Source organism: Manihot esculenta, chromosome 2 (assembly GCF_001659605.2).
Source record: "Manihot esculenta cultivar AM560-2 chromosome 2, M.esculenta_v8, whole genome shotgun sequence".
In the NCBI taxonomy this organism is placed as follows: Eukaryota; Viridiplantae; Streptophyta; class Magnoliopsida; order Malpighiales; family Euphorbiaceae; genus Manihot; species Manihot esculenta.
Genome location: NC_035162.2, coordinates 27,442,000 through 27,458,408, shown reverse-complemented (window position 1 = coordinate 27,458,408; position 16,409 = coordinate 27,442,000).

The window sequence follows — 16,409 nt, the reverse complement described above, 5'->3', positions numbered from 1 at the left end:
AGGTCTAGTTGAAGAATTGGATCCACTTCAGTTATTGGGATTGATCATTGATACTGAGGTTCTTTTGTTTGATTCAATAAATTAGTTATGGAGATGGAAGACGCTTCTCACCAACATATCTCTCCTTAATCATAAATTAATTAGGGAACGTCCTCTAACCAATTACTAATCAACAAGTTGCCAAGGAACGTCTTTAGGTTTCAAGCATCTAACAACTGTCAATTGCATAAAGAAATAAAGAGATCTAATTCTAGCTACCCAAACGTATGGAGATATCGCTAGATCATGCAATTTTCATAGTTTTCACACCAATTGTTCTTGTGTTTGAACGATCCAAGCAATTACGGACTTAAAACTATTCAAACTAATAATATATCACCTTGCAATCAATAACCAATTGGCCACATTGATCAAAATAACAAAACAATAATGGAATCAAGCATGAAATTGCATAAATATTGAATAAACAAAAGTTAAACAATGTGTGTTCAGATCTCCCAATCCATAAAACAACTAAAGTTTCAACCAAACTTCAACTAGAAATAAAGGTTTCAGCCACTCATGGCTGAAACAAAAACTAAAAATAAAGAAAGGTAGAAGGAGAAGAGTGGCCGAAGCCCTTGGAGAAGATGGAGGTGTGCCTTGCGCAAACTGAAGAGAAGGAAGAGAAGAAGATGTGGCCAGCTAGTTTAGGGATCCTTATATAGGATTTATGTGCTGCCGTAGGTGATACTTGCTGCCCAAGAGGCTACTTGCTGTCCAAGTTGTGTCTAAAAAGGAAGGAGGCATGCGGCTTGGCTTTTAGAAGGAAGGAGGCGCGCGTTGGCTTTCAAAAGGACGGAGGCGCACGGCAAGGGTGTGCAGAAGGGAAGAAATGTTGTCCAAACTTTTCTTTTTAGGTGGAGCCTTCTTTTGAATTTCAAATTTTGAATACTGAATGCATGAGAGGCAAGTGCATCTTCTTGAGATCTCGCTTCCTGAATAGGAAGAACTGACTTCTGAGGTGTCTGCACATCTTTAAACAACGAAAGAAAGATCTGTAATATCAATTTCAAATAATCTGCTGACTGCACTTCCCTTATCTGTTTTTGCTTCTGCACTTTCCTTATTTGAAAACTTTCCGTATTTGAAAACTTTCCTTATCTGAAAACTTTCCTTATTTGGCACTTTCCATATTTGGCACTTTTTAGCAGTTTTAAGAGCATTTTCACCATATTGTCTCTTTACACCTATTTTCTGCAAAACAAGACCAAAATCACAAAATTAGGCAAAAAAAGTGTAAATGAACATCAATAATATCATGATAAATGGGTCTAAAATATGCTCTATCACAGATCCAGGTAGAATGTCAGCGGATGTGAGGGAATCAATGGAAGATGATCAGAAGAGAGATGGAAGTTTGGGTATGAGTATGTCAGAAGAGGGTATGGGAGAATCACAAGGAGGCGCTCATCAAATGCTCTAGTATGGTTAACATAACAAGCCTCAAACTCAGTTCAAACATAAACTCATACTTAAAACTTTTACATAAAGATCATGCAACCAGGGATTATAAGAACATACACTAGGGCAAAGCACAATTCTAAAACCATAAAACAATACATGTCCACATCTATACTATTACAATAGACTATACCAACAACTTAGCCGACTTTTCCGAGCTAACTCTGATCCTGCAAACCTGAGGTTAGGGGAAAGGGATAAGCTACAAGAGGCTAGTGAGTAGAACATAAAAATAATTCAATAAACATATGTTCGTATTAATGCATCACAACACAAATAATGCACATCAAGATGAATTTGTCACCAGTAACCATCTACAAATTCCAATAAGGCCCCGCCCATGACGGGTGCTCCTCAGGACTTCCTAATAAATATATCATAACATATCCATAATGCCAGGGGCATAGAATGGACAGCCCTGGTATTTTCCTTACATAGTACTAGGGGCGTAGAATGGGCAGTCCTAGTCTTTCCATATCTGTCATAACATATCATACTCGAGGGCTAGCAGGTCACCCAACATCCATCCACAACAATAGTAAATTATGCAATATATCATATTATTGAATTCTAATGCAAACAACCTAATACATATACATGGTATTTGTGAGGCATGAGCATGCTTATAAAGTTTGATTTCTTTACAATAACAGGTCAGTTCAGTTCTAATCACCTCTGCTGATGCTCGCCTAACGCTGACGCAGTTATCTCACTGCAGGCCTCTACGGTCTCCCAAGTCCGATCCTATATAGATGGACTCAAATGATTGACAAAGCATAACTTTTACAATACTCTAAACAACTTTCTAAGAACCCCTAAAAACATACCAGAACATGTATAGAAAACACGCAGAAAAAGGCTGGGCAGAGAACTTTTAGGGGCAGGTTCGGCGGCCTAAAGCCCTTCACAGATCCGAAGATCAAGCCTTCGAGGGCAGTTTAGGCAGCCAAATGGCTGCCTCCACAGGCTGGTTCGGTGGCCGAACCTGAGTTCTCCAGCAAGGCAGAACGCGATTCTGCCCTATACTCAGCCACCTAAAAGCTTTCTTTCTCACATGCAAAGTCTAACAGCTACCATAAACCCTTAATACACATAAGAGACCTTAAGACTTGCTCTGAACTTAACATGCATCCTTTGTCACATGCAATAGTCTAACAACTACCATAAACACTTAACACACATAAGAGACCTCAAGAATTGCTCTGAACTTAACATGCATCAACAGATACCCAACAGAAAAGCATCTCACATCAAAACTAACATAAACCTTAAACTTTTTGGATAAACGATCATACATGCCCTAAAGACTTGTAAAACTTGATTTAAAATCTTCAGAGAACATAGGAGAAGCAAGGATCAACCTACCTCTTGAGGAAAACGGGGCATACAACAAAGGAAAACTTGAAAGGAGAGGGGAAAATCATTTTTCAATGGTCTCCAAAAGCTAAAACTTGAAGTGCAAACTCGAATCTTCAAAAACAAGGTAAAATCTCATGAATTCTCCAAGGAATTGAAACAAAATTCAGCACGAACATTAAGAACATGACATGGACTTACCTCTGCCTGAAGATGGAGAAAAGCTCTCTTAATTTCCAAGCTGAAGGCTCTTTATAGGTGGCCGGAGAAACCACATTCGGTGGTTGAACTGTAAAACCTTTTTTAAAAAAACTCAAATTCATTTTATGAAAACCTTATTTTACCCTTCTAAAGATTCCAGCTTCGAGATTCCAAATTCTGATGGAGATTCCATCGGAAAGTGGAAATTCTGGCTCTAGAGTTTAGCCAGGTATTACATTCTTCCCCTCTTAAGAAAATTCGTCCTCAAATATTCAACCAGCCAAACAAGTGACTCGTGGTTATCGAAGCCGGTCAAAAATAACCTTTCTGATTATCAACAATTTACAACTGCAGATAGTGGTCAAAGAATCGAATCCACAGGAAATTGAAAACATACCTATTTTTCTTATCAAGATCAAGAGAATAAACCGAAATAAAAATAAACTGAAAGCAAAGTAAACTGAAACGAGATAAACTGAAAGCGAGATAAATTGAAAGTGAGATAAACTGAAAGTGGAATAAACTGAAAGCAAAGTAAACTGAAACGAGATAAACTAAAAGCGAGATAAATTGAAAGCGGAATAAAAATAAATTGTAGTAAAAGTAAAATGGGGGGTTTGAGATTAATTTGATTAACAAACTACTGAAAGTAATTAAAATAAGCGAATATTAAAATAAAAGAGAAATAAATAATAAGAAAGCTCTAGTTGAAGAATTGGATCCACTTCAGTTGTTGAGATTGATCATTGACACTTAGTTTCTTTTGATTGATTCAATAGATTAGTTATGGAGATGGAAGACGCTTCTCACCACCATGTCTCTCCTTATGATTAAACCAATTAGGGAACATCCTCTAATTAATTACTAATTAACAAATTTCCAAGGAACGTCCTTGAGCCTTAGGCATCAAACAATTGTTAATTGCATGAAGAAAGAGAGAGATCCAATCCTAACTACTCAAACGCATGAGATGTTGCTAGATCATACAATTTTCTTGGTTTTTCACCAAGTGTTCTTATGTTTGAATAATCCAAGCAATTACGGACTTAAGTCACCCAAACTAACATATTATTACCTTGCAATCAAGAATCAATTGGCCATATTGATCAAAACAACAAAGCAACAATGGAATTAAGCATGAGATTGTATGAATATTGAATAACAAAAGATAAACAATGTTTGATCAAGTCTCCCAATCCATAAAACAACTAAAGCATCACCTAATCTTCAACTGGAATAAAAGATTTCAGCATCTCATGGTTGAAACAAAAATCAAAAATAAAAGAAAAGAAGAAAGGTAGAAGAAGAGATGTGAATCCCGTAGGTGCCTCCAAGGGGGCTTGAAAGAGCATGGGGAGACTCCTTATGTATCTTTTTATACTTGAAAAGTGTTACCCTAGATGATACTTGCTTTCTAATTAGTGAAGAGGCTGCCCAAGGTGTCAAGAGGCTACCCAAAAGACTTCAAGAGGCTGCCCAAAATGCCCTTGGTCCAAGATGTGCCATCCATGCACATGTGAGAAGGGAAAAACGTAGGGCATGTGTTCAAGTGCAAGGAGTGGGGCCTTTGGTCTTTGCTTGCTGCCCAAGTGTCTTCAAGATGCTGCCCAAGGTGCCCAAGACTTGCCTTCACACTGTCCTTGTCGCCCATGCACTAATAAGGAAGGTGGAGCCTCCTTTGCAATTTGAATTTTGAGTGTGCAAGGCATGAGATGGCAAGCATGTGATCTTTGGATTTAGCTTCCTTAAGAAGCTGGATTTTGAAATTCAAAATTTGAATATGAATCTTGAAGATTTGAATTTCAAAATACTTTCCTTATTTGGCTCTTCATTTATGGCAACTTGAGACTTGGCTTCTTGAATAAGGAAAAGGCTACTTGGAGATCTGAAATTTGAATTTCAAATTGCTTTGGCTGAATGTTCTTTCCTTCTTTGCCACTTTTCTTATTTAGAACTTTTCTTATTTAGAACTTTCCTTATTTAGCTTCACTTGATTCCAACTTGGCAGGCTTGCTCTCCTTTGCTCCATTTTAAGGCAGTTTTAAGGGTATTTTCTCCAAAATGTCATTTTTCACTATTTTCTGCAAAATAATGTCAAGAGCACTAAATTAAGCAGAAATCATGTAAATAATCATCAATAATATCAAGATAAAATAGACTAAAATATGTTCTATCAAATACCCCCACACCTAGCCTTTTGCTTGTCCTCAAGCAAATAAACATAGTCAAATAAGCTTTCTTTGCTACTTGATCCTTATTTCCGCTTAAGCTCTTACTCTAGACACCTATTTTGAATAATTGCAGTGAATAATATATGCATGAAGATTACTCACCTTCTTTCCTTGTTTCCCTTTACTTACCATGGCTAGGATTTGTTTTACTCAAGAGAGAGATCATACATGCACATATTATTTGTTCAGATAAGACTCTTTTTAGCTTTCGGATTGACTTGCCCTTACCTTGAAGTACTTTATTCAGTCTTTTGCACTTAGATCTTACTTGAAAAAGTCACCAACCTTTTGATGTGAAGGTACATATTGGTGATACTCATCCCCAGTTACTCAGTTGGTCACCTGTCCAAGTGGCTACTAGCTCTGTTCATAGTCTTTCAACTATTGGAACAGTTTTGAATTTGTGCTCATGAGGTCTTTGCCTTTGCTGAATTTTCTTTCTCTTAATGATTTGGACACATCAACACAAATTACTAAAACAAGTCATGTTAAGTTTATTCACACAATTTTCAATTTATTCTCTCTAATGAGTGTCATCAATATATTTTTCACTATAGCAAACTCAAAGATTCTATTCAAAAGGCAATTCTCAAACATGAATATAACTCACTGCAATTGATTCAACATAAGTTTAAAGAGTCATCACATCAATGAGGTTATGGAAAGATGAGCTCATCCAACATCGTTCATCAGTTTGAGTAGAGCAAATCAAAAAGAAGAAGACTGTGGTTGTGTGTGTTATTGAAAGCAAAGACTGAAAGAAAAATTGAAAGGAAAAAAAATAGCAAACTGAAAGGAAAAAAAGAAAAAATTGCGCAAAAACTGAAAGAAAAAGAAGAAGAAAAATCGTAAAAAGCTGAAAGAAAAATTCAGAGATATGCACCCCCACACCTAATTCATGCATTGTCCTCAATGTATAAGAAACATTAAAAGAGCAAAAGAAACTGAGTACTCTCCTGGGTGTGGTGTGCATGGTGCGATCCTTTTGATCAAGGCTCAAGTAATTGGGGAAGGGAAAAGTGTCCCAACTGCATTGAGTAAAAAGTGTAGCACTCCTTTTAATTTGGTCATAGCCCATCCTATTTCTTCCATGTACTCATGAAGCAACATGATTAGCTTCTCTTCTTTCAGATGAGGTGTGCCTCTAGCCCTTATGTTTGCATTTTTTAACACTTCCAACTTCAATTCATATCTCTTTATAGCTAGCTGCAATTTAGTACTTAATTTAGGCAAAACAAACTCTACTTTATCCGGAGGTTTGGGAAGGCATTGATCCGCATGGTCCTTTGGTTTAGGTTTTTGAACTTCCACTTGTTCCTTGTGAGCATGGGCTGTTTGCATTGGATCTATGGCTGAATTGGTTTCAGTTTGCTCCTTCTGTGCAAGATCTGACTGAAAGGGGAGACTGATCTGCGTTGGAAGCTGAAGAGGTGTGCTTGAAAGGCTTTCAGGTCCTCCTTCCTGCGCAGGAGTGGTTTGCGTAGTCCAAAATGGACCGTCACCAAAATGGACCGTCACCGGCGCTAGGATTCAGGTCGGCTTAAGGCCGCCAGAACCCGTAGCAAGCCTGCTATACTCTCTGTGTACCTGTAAACCTCATACATGATCATACAGTTTATGTGAAAATAAAACTCTTTTCTGAACCAAGGCTTAACCTGTGCATGCACTATCTCTATACTCTGTACTCATGTACTCTGTACTCTGTATCCCTGACTAGAGCTTGCTCTAGATGGGTTAACTCATACCTGTTAAGCCTGGTTTTCACATACAGGAAAACATATATACATATACAGATCATGTACACAACATACATCACTAGGTCTAGGTACAACTATTACATCTCTTTAATATTACATGTCCACTCTAAGCTATTACAGATCTCTTTACTTTTCCTGTACTCTGCTGGACTGTCCCTGTACACTGTACACTGAACCTGCAAAACTGGGGTTAAGGGAGTGGGATGAGCTCTATAGCCCAGTGAGTAGAATAGTAAAACATCTCAGTAAAATATGATCTCATGGAATGCACCATATCACAGACAAGCCACATCAAGAGTAAACCTGTCACCACATAGTCCCAGTAACTCTGTGCCAGGGCGTAGAATCGAGCACCTGGTCTTCCTGTCATATATATATATATGTGTATATAACACCTCTGTACTTACCATTGCCAGGGCGTAGTCAAAGGCTCCTGGACTTTGCTATACCTGCCAGGGCGTAGTCAAAGGCTCCTGGACTTGCTATACGTGCCAGGGCGTAGTCAAAGGCTCCTGGACTTCCTGTCTGTGACTATGGGATCATTCAGCATTTACCCACATCAACAAATAACAATGCAATGCAACACATTCGTGTATACTAATGCAATCAACCTATGGCATAAACATGATGCATGAGATATGCTAAAAGCAGCTTGTGGTTCAATTAAAAATCATCAGTCTTAAGTTTAGTTCCACTCACCTCTGGCTATCTGGACTAACTGACTCTGCAGGTTCTGAACCTCTAGAGCAGTACTCACTGCTGCTCTCTCTGGTTCCTCTGGTCTGTACCTATACAGATGGACTCAAATGAGGGACCAAATAAGCTTATGAATAACTCTCTTAAACTCCCCAAGAATCCCCTTACACTCACTCTAATAGTCATGCAAAGCAAGCAAAGGAAAGCTGGACAGAACACTTTCGGCGGCAGGTTCGGCGGCCGAATGTCCTCTCCAGAGACGAAACTCAAGCACCTTCGGCGGCCGAATCTCTATGTTCGGCAGCCGAACCCTTTCGGGGGCAAGTTTCGGAGGCCACAAGGCACTCCAGAGATGAAAGTCTCTAACCTTCGGCGGCACCTTCGGCGGCCGAATCCCCCAAACAGAGCCGAACATGCACAACTAGCGGGGGCAAGCTATGGCAGCCTAAGCCACCATGCAAGAGGTTCGGCGGCCGAATGAACCTTCGGCTGCCGAACCTGAGTTCATCCAGAACTCAGCTTCAACGGCAAACCGTCTCCTTCTTCCCTTCAACACTTTCTAACATGCATCCTTCACGTAATCAACACACATATACTCAAGTATATGTTCACAGGGGTCCAAAACTAGCTAATAACCCCAAACAACAAAACAAACATAACACATCAACATGTTTACATACATAAATCATCAAAAACTACCATGAATAACCTAAGCATGCATCTCCTTCCACAAATCCCCCTAAAACCTTCAGAAAACATATTCAAGAACATTACTTACCTCCTGTAGTAAGAAGCTACACACTCTGAACAAAGGAAAACGAACCAACTCTTCTCAAACTCTCAAACTCTCTCTCAAACTAACTTTTTGCTTCAAAACAGTCAAACCCCTTGTGAATGCTCAAAACACTCTGCATGAGCTGCTCAAACTCAGCAAATAACTCGTGGGAGACGTGGCCAAGCTTCTGGCAACAAGGTGGACATAACACCTGTCCCAAATGCTGACTAAGGATGTCCAAAAGCTAGCTGGCCAACGCAATTTCGGCTGCCCAAACGCATGCAAAACCATGCAACATTCGGGGGCCGAACTCACCTTCGGAAGCCGAACACCTTCGGCGGCCGAACTTACCTTCGGCGGCCGAACTTGGCTCAACTGCCTTAGGTTATTTCAACTCAAAACTCACTTCCATTAACCATAAAACATCACTACAAATCATACCACATAGTAAAACATAAATTCTACCTTTTTCTAGAATTTCGACACCCCGGATTCCACCAAACAACAGGAATTCCGGTGCCGGACTCTAGCCGGGTATTACATTCTCCCCTCCTTAAGAACATTCGTCCTCGGATGTTCCTAAAACATACAAAACAAAACACAAGGAGGAAACTAACCTTAAAATAAATATGGATACTGCTGGAGCATAGACTCCTGCGTCTCCCATGTGCACTCTTCTAGGTTATGGTGGTTCCATAAAACTTTCACCATCGGAATCTCCTTGTTTCTTAGCTGTCTGATCTGCGTGTCCAGAATCCGCACTGGCTGCTCTATATAGGTGAGATCTGTATGAATCTCCACCTCAGGCTCACTCAGAACCTGATTCGGATCTGACACAAACTGTCGTAGCATAGAAACATGAAATACCGGGTGAATTCTCTCCATAGAAGCAGGTAAATCCAGCTTATACGACACATTTCCGATCCTCTGCAACACCTCAAAGGGTCCAATGTACCGTGGAGCCAATTTACCTTTCTTTCCAAAACGAACCACTCCTTTCATTGGAGACACTTTCAGCAATACCCAATTACCCTCTTGAAACTCTAACTGTTTTCTGCGAACGTCTGCATAACTTTTCTGTCTACTCTGAGCTGTTCTGATTCTCTCTCTGATCATGGGCACCATTCTACTGGTAATGTCTACTAACTCTGGCCCTGCAAGAGCCTTCTCTCCTACCTCTTCCCAGCAAACAGGGGATCTGCACTTCCTCCCATATAATGCTTCATAAGGAGCCATCCTGATGCTAGCATGATGACTGTTATTGTAGGCAAACTCCACCAAAGGTAGATGCTGCCTCCAAGAACTGCCAAAGTCTAACACACATAGGCGAAGCATATCCTCTATGGTCTGGATGGTCCTTTCTGACTGTCCATCAGTCTGTGGGTGGAAAGCAGTACTAAAATCCAACCTCGTGCCCATCGCACTTTGCAGACTCCGCCAAAAGCGAGAGGTAAACTATGGTCCTCTGTCTGAAACTATAGACACTGGGACTCCATGTAATCTCACTATCTCATCCAGATAGACCTGTGCCAACTTATCCACAGAATAGTTACTCCGTACTGGAAGAAAATGAGCAGATTTCGTGAGTCTGTCCACAATCACCCATATCGAGTCTATCCTGTTGGACGCTACTGGTAAACCCACTACAAAATCCATGGCTATGTTCTCCCATTTCCACTCTGGAATCGGTAATGGGTTAAGCATTCCTGCTAGTTTCTGATGCTCTAATTTCACCCTCTGACAAACCTCACAGGTTGTCACGAACTGTGCCACTTCTTTCTTCATGGCTGGCCACCAATAGACCCTTTTCAGATCCTGATACATCTTGGTGGTTCCTGGGTGAACACTATATCTCGCATTATGAGCTTCCCTCATAATGTCTTCCTTCACACTGCCCCTATCTGGTACACAAAGTCGACTCCCATAGCGAAGGATCCCTTTGCTGTCAAATCTAAACTCTGCATTGTTGCCTGACTGAACAGTCTTGGCAATTTTCATCAACTCAGGGTCCTCATGCTGTCTCTGAGCTATCTGCTCCAGAAACACAGGTGTCACTCTCATCTGTGCTATCAACGCACCTGTACCAGACAACTCTAGCTGTAATCCCTCGTCAAAGAGCTTATAAAGTTCCATCACAACTGGTCTCCGCTCTGCTGCTATATGGGACAAACTGCCTAGTGACTTCCGGCTTAGGGCGTCTGCGACAACATTCGCCTTACCCGGATGATACTGGATCTTACAATCATAATTACTGAGCAATTCGACCCATCTTCTTTGCCGCAAATTCAGCTCTCTTTGACTTAAGATGTACTATAAACTCTTGTGATCGGTGAAGATCTCGCATTTAACCCCGTAGAGGTAATGCCGCCACATCTTAAGTGCAAAGATAACTGCTGCCATCTCTAGGTCATGGGTAGGGTAATTCAACTCGTGCTTCTTCAACTGTCTAGAAGCATAAGCTATTACTCTATCATTCTGCATCAATACACAACCCAATCCCACTCGAGATGCATCACAAAACACTGTGAACTCTGCATTACTGACAGGCAGAGCTAACACTGGTGCTGTTGTCAATCTCCTCTTGAGCTCCTCAAAGCTCTCTTCACACTGGTCTGACCAGATAAACTTCTGGTTCTTCTGAGTCAATTTGGTCATAGGAGCTGCTATCTTTGAGAAGTTCTGAACGAACCTCCTGTAATAACCTGCCAGTCCCAGAAAGCTTTTAATCTCAGTCACTGTCGTGGGTCTGGGCCAGTTAGCTACAGCCTCTATCTTCTTGGGATCTACCTCAATACCCTCTGCTGATACCACATGTCCCAAGAAGGCAATGCTCCGTAACCAAAACTCACACTTCGAGAACTTGGCATATAAACCATGCTCTCTCAGTGTCTGCAAAACGATCCTCAGATGCTGAGCATGCTCCTCTGCATCTCTGGAATACACTAAGATATCATCGATAAATACAATGACAAAGTGATCCAGAAACCCACTGAATACCCTGTTCATGAGATCCATAAATGCTGCAGGGGCGTTAGTCAACCCGAACGGCATCACTAAGAACTCATAATGCCCATATCTGGTCCGGAAAGCTGTCTTAGGCACATCTGCCTCTCTGACTCTCAACTGATGATACCCAGATCTCAGATCTATTTTCGAGAAACAACCTGCTCCAGCTAGCTGGTCAAATAGATCATCAATCCGAGGTAAGGGATACCTATTCTTGATAGTGACCTTGTTCAACTGTCTGTAGTCGATACAAAGTCTAAGGGATCCATCCTTCTTTCTGACAAAGAGCACTGGGGCACCCCAAGGTGAGGTACTAGGGCGGATGAAACCCTTATCTACCAAGTCCTGCAACTGTTCTTTCAACTCTGTTAACTCAGCTGGCGCCATCCTGTAGGGAGGTATAGAGATAGGTCTAGTACCTGGCAGTAATTCAATGTCAAACCCTATCTCCCTATCAGGTGGTAGTCCTGGCAAATCGTCTGGGAACACATCGAGAAACTCTCGGACTACTGGTACTGTGGCTGGTTCCCTAACCTGACTATCTAGCTCTCTCACATGAGCTAGAAACCCCTGACAACCCCTCCTAAGCAAACGACGAGCCTGAAGGGCTGAAATCATACCTCTGGGTGTACCTCTCCTGTCTCCTCTGAAGACACACTCTGACCCATCCTGGTCTTTGAGACTCACTAGCTTCTCTCGACAGTCCAACGTAGCACTGTATGCAGATAGCCAATCCATCCCTAGAATGACATCAAAATCTGTCAAATCTAGAACCACAAGGTCAGCTGGAAGGCATCTACCCTCTATAAACACTGGACTGAAACGACAGACTGACACTGCCACTGATGGGTCACATCTAGGTCCACTGACCCAGAGAGGATACTCTAACTCAGAACTGATCAAACCCAACCTCTCTATGGCTCTCGAAGCAATAAAGGAATGAGAAGCACCGGGGTCCATCAAAGCATACACATCTGAACACCCAATGATGAGATTACCTGACACCACTGTGTTCGACGTGTTAGCCTCCTCCTGTGTCACTGTGAAAATCCGTGCTGGGGCTACCGGATTTCCACCTCGGGAACCTGCTGCTGAAGTAGAGGTGATACGGATCCAATAGGACAAATTTCTAACAATGGTGTGGAGCAAACTTATATCATTCCAATGGATCCAAGAGTAGTTCAAAATCATATTCATATAATCCATATATATTTGGGGCGTGCTTTAATTCATATGAGACAGATTTGGTGCAACACTTGCAATCATAGGCTGAGGGAGCCTAATCAAACCTATGGGCTAAAACTACATAAAGGAAAGCCTAAAGTGAAGATCAAGTAAGGCTTTTGTGAAGATTCAACTTTGTTATGATGGGCTTGCTAGTTTTATTATTTAAACACTTGTTTTATTTTAGTTTTGTTTGGGCTTGTATTCTGGCCATATTTTATCTTTTAAGTTTTAGAGTGTTGGGCCATGTTGTGGGCTTATATTTTAATACCTATGTGTTATTTTAGTGTGTGATTAGGCTTGGGTCTTATGTGTTTAAGTCAGGCCCAAGAAGAGTGTCTTAGGGTTTTATTTGTTTTTCTCCTTACTATATAAGGATAAGAAACAATTGTAAGAGGCAGCTTTTAATCAAACTTTTCAGAATTTCTTTCATGCCTTTGGCGTGTATTGCTTTGAGTGAGAGTGAGGATTTGCTTTCATCAATTGCACCAGGAATCTTGGCTAACTTATCAACTATTCGTTGTGGCGTTTGTCGGATTCTCATCCAAATCCTTCGATCATTGGTGTTTCAGCTTCTCTAAGTTTGGGGTGCCATAGAGGGTGGGTTTATCAGATCTTTGGATTCCGTATCTACTTGTGCGTGTGGGTTTTAGGCTTGTGCCATAGGGTTCCGCGTCAGTTGGTATCAGAGCCAAAGTGAGGTAAATTCTGATTTATCTTAGGATCTAGGGTTTTTGAGTTTTCCTTGTCTTTCTTGTTGTTTTCGGTGAAAGCTTTTCTGTCCATGGCTACACCTTCTTGATTATTAATCATCATAAAAAAAAAAAAAAAAAAATCGCCTTTGCTTTATTTATCTTGTTCTGGCCGAAATTGCGATTTGCTTCCTTTTTCGTCCATATTGCCTTACTTATCTCAATTGATTGCTGTTATTTGTGGAAATCAATTTTAAATTTTGAATTTTGAATTGCGTTGAATCCAGATTAGAGGATAAAAGGAATCTGCCTAATTCCTTAAGGTGCACATTTAAGGCAACTGGATCTCAATCAATTTGGTGTCAAATCCTTTTTTTTTAATGCCCATTTTCGTCCATGATGCTGCACTGAGTGAGATTTAATTTTTTTTCATTCTATTTGTGGGGTTTTGATACTTTCCTTTTTGGGTAGATTTAAATAGATCAATATTTAAATTGTGTTGAAGTGAATTAAATTCAAACATCTGTCCAGAATCATTTTTTATTTGAATTCTAAGTTTCCTTTTTGGTTTGAGCTTTTTTTTATTTCCTTGACATTGCTGGAGTATTATTTGCTTGTGTCTGTACTCTAGGTGATATTTTCAAGTAGCACAACACCTAGTTCTTGTGTTACTTTCCAAATTGTCAGTGTCTTCTTTCTAGTTTTTGCGCGTTTCCTTCTTTCTTTAGGTTTTTCTTCTTTGTTTCATTAAACGCATCTTGTAGTTGGTTGGTTGATCTTAGTTTCTGAAGTGCAATTGAAGAATCAGCAAAAGAGTGGTAAGTGTGCAAACACTTGAGTTCTTTCTTTTCTAACACAATATTTGCTAGTTCTCTTTGTTCTTTGTTGATTAAAGGTAGGATGAGTAAAGATCAGAATGTCTCACCAGCGTCCACTTCTACAAGAATACCTCAAAGAACTCATAATTGCAATAATGACTGTGATGATTCGGATTTGTTTGTTAATAATGTGTTGCTTGCTGCACATTGTGAGATGCTTGTTGCTAGGCGTGCTCTGAATATGCAGGTTAAGGAAGAAAGCCTGAAACAACGGGAAAACATATTTCACACTAGGTGTTTGGTTAATGGAAAAGTGTGTACTGTCATTATTGATGGAGGTAGTTGTGCAAATGTGGCTAGTGTGTATATGGTGGAGAAATTGGGCTTGGCTTCTATTAAACACCCTAAGCCATACAGATTGCAATGGTTGAACGATTGTGGTGAGGTCAGAGTTACACGCCAGGTGGTTATACCATTTTCTATTGGTAGGTATAAGGATGAGATCTTGTGCGATGTGGTACCTATGCAGGCAAGCCATATATTGTTGGGTAGGCCGTGGCAATATGATAGAAAGGTGCAACATGATGGACTCAATAACAAGTACTCCTTCACTCATGAAGGACAGAAGCTTATACTCGCTCCTTTATCACCTCAAGAGGTATATGCCGATCACATAAAAATGCTGGAGAGGGAGAGGGAGGCTTCGGACTTGGCTACAAAGGTGAGTGAGAGCTTGAGTTCTGTGGGAAAAATGAGAGAAAAGAGTGAGTTTGAGGGTAACGAGGCTGGAAAAGAATCAAGACTAGTTCAAGGAGGGAAGATGGAGAAAGAAAAGGAGAAAGAAGAGGCTAAAGTTCCAATGTCAACTTCCATAGAGATTCAAATTGAAGAGGAAGTTGTAATGCATGCATCTAATGTAGTTGTTCTTGAAGATTCCATTAATGAGCTTATAGAAGAGGTTGTGAATGATGGTGGACATGGGGAGCACATGATTGATGAGGTGGAGGAGATGAATAAGACTGTTTTGGAAGTTGTAGAGGAGAATGGGTCACATCCACATGATCTTTCTATGACTAATATTTTTATGTCTAGTTCATTTGTTCTTGATGTGCAGGTTGTTGATGAAAACATCCATGATGAAAGTTTTATACTATTTCCACCTATTCAAAAGGAGGTCTTTGAAGATACATGGGTGCCTAAAGCTTTCCTTCTTGACATAAATATCAGCAAGATTCGAGGACGAATCTTTTCTAAAGAAAGAGGGAATGATACGGATCCAATAGGACAAATTTCTAACAATGGTGTGGAGCAAACTTATATCATTCCAATGGATCCAAGAGTAGTTCAAAATCATATTCATATAATCCATATATATTTGGGGCGTGCTTTAATTCATATGAGACAGATTTGGTGCAACACTTGCAATCATAGGCTGAGGGAGCCTAATCAAACCTATGGGCTAAAACTACATAAAGGAAAGCCTAAAGTGAAGATCAAGTAAGGCTTTTGTGAAGATTCAACTTTGTTATGATGGGCTTGCTAGTTTTATTATTTAAACACTTGTTTTATTTTAGTTTTGTTTGGGCTTGTATTCTGGCCATATTTTATCTTTTAAGTTTTAGAGTGTTGGGCCATGTTGTGGGCTTATATTTTAATACCTATGTGTTATTTTAGTGTGTGATTAGGCTTGGGTCTTATGTGTTTAAGTCAGGCCCAAGAAGAGTGTCTTAGGGTTTTATTTGTTTTTCTCCTTACTATATAAGGATAAGAAACAATTGTAAGAGGCAGCTTTTAATCAAACTTTTCAGAATTTCTTTCATGCCTTTGGCGTGTATTGCTTTGAGTGAGAGTGAGGATTTGCTTTCATCAATTGCACCAGGAATCTTGGCTAACTTATCAACTATTCGTTGTGGCGTTTGTCGGATTCTCATCCAAATCCTTCGATCATTGGTGTTTCAGCTTCTCTAAGTTTGGGGTGCCATAGAGGGTGGGTTTATCAGATCTTTGGATTCCGTATCTACTTGTGCGTGTGGGTTTTAGGCTTGTGCCATAGGGTTCCGCGTCAAGAGGCTACCCCTCTCCCTCTACCTCTGCCACTAGTCTGAGGCATGACTGGAGCTGCTGGCCGTACAACTGGCTGTACCACACTG